The following is an 8,349-nucleotide window of genomic DNA, read 5'->3' as shown; positions in this document are numbered from 1 at the left end:
AAGAAAGTGCTTAATCTTGTTATAAGGAATTTGCTATGCTGTGAGCTCTACTGGCAAATGCTTAGTCATTCGGTCACACCAGTGGGCTTATCTGTATAATCAAAGCTTCATTTAATAATAGTTTAGAAAAGAATAGAGCAGAATTGAAAGGAAATTCTCATGCTGATGAATTGAGGCCTTCACAAAAATGTTGGCCATTTCTTAGCTATTTCTGGTTTAAAGTCAGTTTTTCTCTCCCTAATTAAGATGGTAAGCGGGTCAGTTGATATTCCTACTGACGTCAAATAATTTGGCTTCAGTTGATGGCAGGACTGCCTGCCTTGCAGTCTGGTAATACATTTGGCCAGAATTTGATTGGCCTAAGTCACGTGTCACCTCACAGTGCTTAATCTGTAGCCAAATTCCGCCTGTAATCAACTCTGCCCTCTCTTATGTTCATCAGACTGCACGGACTTCACTGAGCACTACATTTGCTTGACCTCTGAGAGTTAGAAGGTCAGAGAATGGGTACAGGATGAAGTCTGAATGAACGCTGTCCTGTGATGGACATCATTTAATGGCAAGTCATTCTGGCCCAGATCTGCCTTGTGGACTGGGGCAACTGTTTCAGATGCAGCAAGATAACCCAGGTTTCACAACGCTTGGCCCAAATCCTTGTTGGGCCCTGTATATACCTCTCCTACGAATCTACCAAAATGAAGAAAATCACTTAGGGGACAGAAATTTAAAAGCTTCTCTACACTGCAGTCATCCTACCTACATACTTTGCATTGCCAAGACTAAACTAGAAATCTTCTAAGCACTGCTGACGAGTCCTACTGCATTTCCCTGCAGACCAGACCTTCCTAACCTCATGATATTATGATATTCCATCTATTTCTCTACTAGTGCTGACTGAAGGCAGGAATGGAGCAATCTGAGAAAACTCTCAGTGTTACATAGTGGCAAAAGGGACAAAAAATTATAGCCTCGCAATAGGGGACAAAAAGGGAGAGAGTCCCAATCAGTCTAAGTCCACCCCTTTCCAATTATGAGAAGGCTGGTAATAAATACTTAGTGTAGAAGAGTCCTCTGGACTCCACAGTCCTTACTCTCAGCAGATCACAAGACACCGCCTCGTATCCTGTGACTAAAGTAAGACCTATAGCAAGCATCCACAATCCAGAACACCTGCATTATGCTATGCAAAGAGCACAGGAGAGATTCAGGACATCAGCAATGTTCTGGACCAGCAATAGCAGGGGATTTGGCAAGCAAATTGATAAGCTGAAGAGGATTACAGGTACAGAAAAAGGCAAAAAAAAAAACCCCCAAACCCAAACCACTAGTATTTCTTTCCGGATTCCTCCTGTTCAGTATAGTTCTGAACATGCAGGCAAGACCACGTTTAGCACTAAGGTAATGTTTAGCACCAAGACAATGTTTAGCACGAAGACCCCCACATTACTTTCAGCATCCTGCATCTAGATAACCCCAGTTATTCAGAGAAAAATTTATCCTTGAAAATGACTTACACAACGAGAAGAAAATAGAAAAGCCTTTCTGTCCCCTGCGACTGATGAGTAGAAGTCCTGAAACATGGAATCAATAACAATAAAATTATAGTGTAATGAACAGTTTAAAATTGGCTAAAGATGCCACTGGGTAAGAAACTTGGGCAGGAGACTCATCTCAGCTAACTTTAGATATCTATAGCTGGCTGTCTAGATTCCTTGTATAGCCACGGAGAGGAAGACGCACTCTCAGGGCCCAACTCATCTGACCTATTTTAAATGTCTGTCTTAGGATGAGATGAATTGAATTTTACAAGTGTCTATTTCTCACTATTGACTATAAAGAGAGCCTAGGAAACTAGTTCAGATATGGATGCCTGCATTGCAGACATCTATATTTGGACAGATGAGTCTCTCTGTCTCAGACCTGTATCACAAGCTGCAGTGCCTACTGCCAGCAACATCCTTATACTGCCATACACTCCCTTCCCTAAAACCTACCCAGCTTTCTCTTTCTAGCAGTAGATTTTTGAGGGTTGCCAGGATCCTCGGCTCCGTAACAACCAATGCTTTTAGCCTCCAGCAACCCAAACAGCCTGGAAACTTGAGCTTCTGTGGTTCCCTATCAGCTGCCTGGGAAGCTAAAATGGTTCCGGTGCTGCCACGGGTGCTGGGTCCCAAACTTTCAATGAATTTTCTACTGCTGATGAAAATGTCCTGTCCAGCTCCTTCAGTCATTCATTTAACAAAGATGCAGTGGCTGAAGCTAATGACCTGTGTACGTGGCTCCAATCAGTAATGCCAGATCAACCATGATGCTGCTGTTACCTTTGCTCTCCCTCTTCCTCCTCCTGCCTTTTGCTTGTTCACAGCCCTCACTCCTGAAGTGGGGGATGCAAACCCCCTTTAATTCAGCCCCTGTTTCAGTAGATGCTGGATACAAGTCTTGGGTCTAAGCACAACACTTCACTTAGAGTATCTTTAGTTTTCACTGTACAGTGTGCTGCACTATTTGATCACTTGAGATAACAAACATTATTTTTTGCTGTTCAGGAATGAAGTTTTTGGAAGATTGCCCAGTTCAGCCACTAATTCCATTATATCTGCTGGTGGGTGGCGTGATTGGCAGCTTAAAGGTAATGTGCCTTCTGTGTGCGAGAAATATTTTGTGTGCTTAGACTTTGACTTGCTAGTTAAGACATAATGATGGCTCCAGACAGCTATGTGCATGCGGTACTGCAGACAGCTATGGGGATTGAACTGTGCTTGTTCCAGCACCTAAAGCACCCGTCAGTCAAGTGAGACACTAATGAGTTCAGCCTCCAGCATTGTCCCACACATTGTGGTGTGACTTTCTCCTACATCACAGCATCTGTGCAACCATCCCTACTGAGGGAAATGACTGTATAATATGGATGCATGTGGTAAATGGGGTCTTACTTCCACAGTCCTCCAAGCCTGCCAGTTCTTTCTCCTTCATTTTCAGACACACAGGCTGGACAAAATGTGAAGTTTCTCTCCTAGATTTAGGAATACCATAAAGCTACAGGTGTTCGTACGTAGCCCTTCACAATTTCCATTTATTCCCACTCTGACTTGGCCAGGAGCAATGACTATGCAGCAGCATGGCTTCCTTCCAGAGTAAATATACCCTTGCATCACAGCAGGGTTTATTAATCTAGCACAGCATTTTCTAACCACAGCTACCTGTCTTCCAGTGGACTATGCTCACTTACACCTTCCCTGAGCCAGAGCCTGGCTGCTTGACAAGTAGGCACCCCCATGTCCATGCTACTCCCTGATCACTATAAAGCCATAACTCTGTGTTGACTGTAGGGTAAAGGATTGCCCTGTTCTGACAGCCCCTTTGCAGATGGTGTTAACTGGTTACTAGTGGGCACGAAGAGGCTTCTCACAACAAACTGCAGAGCTACTCTAAGGCTTCTCAGTAAGATTCAGCAAAACTGGTTTTTGCTGTCCCAATGACGTTCCTGCCAAAGGAAGGAACGGGGGCAGACCTGAAGGAAAAGCTTTGGAACAGCCTGAAGAGCTAAGAACAGCTTCTGGAGGGAACATCTGTACTGGTAGCATGGGCTGTCCTGCATAGCAAATGGTGGCAGAAACAACCCAGCACTCCTACCTTCCCAGGAGCCTGGCACCAGCTGAGCAGACAGAATCAGAGAATCACAGAATATTCATGGTTGGAAGGGACCTTTGAGATCATCGAGTCCAACCACAAAAAAAACAAAACACCAACCAACAAAAAAAAAAACCAAAAAAAACCCCCAAAACCAAACCATAAGCCCAACCAAAAAAAAAAAAAAAACGACCAACAAAAAACCAAACAAAAAACCAAAACCCAAAAACCAAACCACAACCAACCAATCCAAATCAACACACACACACACACACCACACCCACCCACAGACAGACAAAACCCAACAATCTTGGGCATTACAGCATGCCCTGAAGTGCCATGTCTACACATTTCTTAAATACCTCCAGGGATGGTGACTCCACCACCTCCCTGGGCAGGCTGTTCCAGTGCCTGACCACTCTCTCAGTAATGTAATTCTTCCTAATATCTAATCTAAACCTCCCCTGCTGCAACTTTAGACCATTTCCTCTGGTTGGGATAGACCTGATGGGCTGTGGCCTGATGTTTCAAGGGACAAGCCTCTCCCTTGAAAGGGAACCTGCTAGTCTCTGACTTGACAGCACGGCATATTGCAGCCAGCAGGCGCTACAGGCAGGAGATACCTACATTCCCCTTGGATAAAATTTGGAGCCCCTTTTCTGTGCCAGAATTGATAAAAAAGGGAAAGAATATTCCTCTGCATCCCCTGCGCTCTGTCACAGAGGTAACCAAACACCAGTACATCACTGGGATATGCATCACCCCCTCGAGGACCTTGGGTCAGTAAATAAGTAAATGGAGAAAAAAAGAAAGTGCTTAATCTTGTTATAAGGAATTTGCTATGCTGTGAGCTCTACTGGCAAATGCTTAGTCATTCGGTCACACCAGTGGGCTTATCTGTATAATCAAAGCTTCATTTAATAATAGTTTAGAAAAGAATAGAGCAGAATTGAAAGGAAATTCTCATGCTGATGAATTGAGGCCTTCACAAAAATGTTGGCCATTTCTTAGCTATTTCTGGTTTAAAGTCAGTTTTTCTCTCCCTAATTAAGATGGTAAGCGGGTCAGTTGATATTCCTACTGACGTCAAATAATTTGGCTTCAGTTGATGGCAGGACTGCCTGCCTTGCAGTCTGGTAATACATTTGGCCAGAATTTGATTGGCCTAAGTCACGTGTCACCTCACAGTGCTTAATCTGTAGCCAAATTCCGCCTGTAATCAACTCTGCCCTCTCTTATGTTCATCAGACTGCACGGACTTCACTGAGCACTACATTTGCTTGACCTCTGAGAGTTAGAAGGTCAGAGAATGGGTACAGGATGAAGTCTGAATGAACGCTGTCCTGTGATGGACATCATTTAATGGCAAGTCATTCTGGCCCAGATCTGCCTTGTGGACTGGGGCAACTGTTTCAGATGCAGCAAGATAACCCAGGTTTCACAACGCTTGGCCCAAATCCTTGTTGGGCCCTGTATATACCTCTCCTACGAATCTACCAAAATGAAGAAAATCACTTAGGGGACAGAAATTTAAAAGCTTCTCTACACTGCAGTCAACCTACCTACATACTTTGCATTGCCAAGACTAAACTAGAAATCTTCTAAGCACTGCTGACGAGTCCTACTGCATTTCCCTGCAGACCAGACCTTCCTAACCTCATGATATTATGATATTCCATCTATTTCTCTACTAGTGCTGACTGAAGGCAGGAATGGAGCAATCTGAGAAAATGATGCTTAATTGAAGAAAATTTGACAGAATCATTCCAAGTATCTGAAGCAGTTTATTTGGGGTTTAGGTCAAAGTCTAGATGCTTCAAATTTTATTTAAGCTGATTCACCTATATAGCCATGGAAAATAGAGTTAGGAGAGACAAATCCACCCACTATAAGGCAGGAACTACTCAAGTCATTTAGCAGTTACTCTAATCTGTTCTTAAAAGTCTCCAGCGTGGGAGCTGCTGCCATCTCCCTACACAATCTGTTCTCATGCCTTTCCATCCTTACCATTGGCAAGTTTTTTCCAATGTCTGGCCTAAATCTCCCTGGTGAATAAACTGTAGGGAAAAAAAATAATGCGTTCTTTTCCAGCAGGACCTGCCTCATTTGTGGCTCCTCAGCTTTCTTTTACATGATTTTGACACACCCAACTTTAATTTGGCCCAAAGGCTGGCAGTGGCCAGAAGGTGTCCAGATTTTCTGCAACGAGTTTACTTACTCCCTTTTCTCCCCCAACGCCTCCAGGTGACTCTCCTGCTGTACGACTCAACCAGGATGAGGCAGCTGCTTTCCAAGTCTGTTGTGATTGATGATGATGACGACGATGAATATCCCTGGAGGCAGAACGCTCACAAGTACTACATCCATCTAACCCTCAGCCTTTTCCTCTTTCTCTGGTTCATTCTTGGGAACTACTGGGTTTTTTCTGTGTACCTGCCAAATTTCATCCCACCTTTCCATCAACCTCAGGATTACTGTGACAAAACCCTGTACATTTTTGCTGTCGGTGTTCTCATTATTAGCCATACTGTTCTCTTTCTCCTTATCTTTTGTAGCTGCTGCATATATTGTTTTTCCAGGCAAAGATACTCCTCTGAGGAAGACTAAATGCCACATAAATAAAGCCCCAGATGTTTGGGAAAGAGTGTACAACAAAGGACAGGCAATAATTCACTCTTGTGTACATCTTTGTTGTACTATATATATGTATGATAGCAGTCAACTGCAAGAGGAAATTGTAAAATACAGTGCCATCTGGAAATAGCTAAGCTGGAATACAGCGTAGTCCGTGTAAAATTGCTGCTACAGATGCCAGGGTGCACTCCTGCTAACTTCTACATCCCTTTTTTAACTCTTGCGTATTCTGTCTGGAGTAAACTCTTACAGGTGGCAAATTCTTCTAAAACCAGGTCCCCTAATGTTTTTTCAACACAGTACATCTTCACCTAACAAAGTATCCATGTCGTCCTCTTCACTGGGACCTGAACATCTCCGTAGCCTTGCTGAGGTTCGTTACTGTCCCTGCATGACAGAGCAGGGAGCTGAGACAAAGAGATAAAGGGCTGTACTGGGACCACTTTGCATGGCGTGTGGACTTTGACAGTAACTTAGATGCTCACTAGGGAGCTATTCAGGCCACTGTTGGAGCACTCAGTAAGTAGCTGTGATAGCAATACGAGCATGTGTGAAAGGCAGCCTGAATATGGCCCCCAGGTCTCTTCTGAACTTGGATTAGAAAGCATCTATATCCAATTTTGGTGCTAAAACAGTCTGTCTGTATATATCCACACATATCCAACACATCCAGCTGAGCCATGGCCACTTTGCAAGTCTTTGGCAGAACGAGGAACTGAGCTACTGAGTATCAGAGCAGTGCTTTAATCAGGGCTCAGCATCCCCCAACCTGGGGAGACTCCTCCCACTTTTTGTATGGCAGTAATTTGTCAGTACCACACCAACACAGAGATGGTTAATCAATGATTGTGATCGAGTTTATAGAAAACCTGATGATGTTATGTTGGTATTTTAAATATAAAATGATAACAAGGCAGGGATGTGAGAATTTCAGGCAGATGCATTCACTACAGCAGCTCTGGTTGTGGTGTGAGTATACATTTGATTTGTTCACCTTGGTGCTGTACATATTGACATCTATACTTAATGGACAGATGTAATGCAATCAGCTTTTAAGCCAACAGCAGTGTCAGCTTTAAAAGCACCAGCATGCACAGAGACAATTGTTTTGTGACATGTAATGGAACAAGTGCATAACTGGTCCTGGTAGATTGTTTTTTTAAGTGTTGATGAATGCAGTGTAAAAGTGCTCTTTCTGCTTTTGCTTTTATGGACTTCTGTTAATATGGCCAAAATGGAAGGGCTCCCCTCTCTTAAAGCATGAGGGTGGCCCCAGGCACAGCAAGAAGATGTGCATTTGGGGTATTTTTTCTGTTAAAACCCACACAGCTGAAACCTACATTTTAGAGAAACCTACAAGACTTACACTACACCTGTGGAAGAGTGAGATCTGAAAAAGAACCTCAATAATATACCACAACTGAACAAGCTCTGCTCAACCATCCTTCCTAGGACTGAGGCTAAACACAGCGTAACATCTGTGGGAAACATCTGTTTTCGACCACGAACATTTATGTCCAGGGCTGTTGTATAGAAAACTAAGGGTACATTTGGTCCAGAAGGATTTTAATTCAGGCCCCGGCTTTAAGAATTGTTCATTTCCAGAAAACTAATTCTAGAAAGAAGGGAGGATAAAGGGAGAAATAATCTCACAAGATGGCAGCATCAGTGTAGAGTTCCCCTGCTCTGCAGCAACCACTCAGGAGAAGTCACAGTCAGGTTATCCCTGCTCAAAAATCCATGGAATGGGAATTACTAACACTGCTGGGTGACTTAGGCCATGCACGGCTGCATGTAGTGAGCTATGACCAATGGAAATATTTCCTTTTATTTTTGGGCCTCAGATTGTGTCTGGGAGAAATCACAGGCTGTGGACCTGCTCCACCCCATGCTCTCCACTGCCTCTCTAAAGGTACTACTATTTCTGAAACATCACTGCTGCCAATGGTGGAACAGTAGAATTCCTCCTTTCCACCCCAAACACTTCACTGTCTCAGCACCTGGGCTCCTGGATTTCAGTGTTCACTTCTGAACTGGTCTAAGTGATTTTACCTTCAGTGGAGAGCATCTTTCATTCATTAAGAT

General features: G+C 43.6%; 1 long non-coding RNA gene across 1 annotated transcript; it reads left to right on the top strand.

Moving 5' to 3' along the window:
* Nucleotides 1-2,541: 2,541 nt before the first annotated feature.
* LOC106902482 lies at nt 2,542-7,453 on the top strand. Its single transcript, XR_001414527.1, has 2 exons — nt 2,542-2,629; nt 5,875-7,453. It is a non-coding gene; the product is annotated as an uncharacterized LOC106902482 (long non-coding RNA).
* Nucleotides 7,454-8,349: the final 896 nt, after the last annotated feature.

Source organism: Calidris pugnax, unplaced genomic scaffold (assembly GCF_001431845.1).
Source record: "Calidris pugnax isolate Ruff unplaced genomic scaffold, ASM143184v1 scaffold20, whole genome shotgun sequence".
NCBI classification, from domain to species: Eukaryota; Metazoa; Chordata; class Aves; order Charadriiformes; family Scolopacidae; genus Calidris; species Calidris pugnax.
This window is presented reverse-complemented; position numbering and strand designations above follow the sequence as displayed.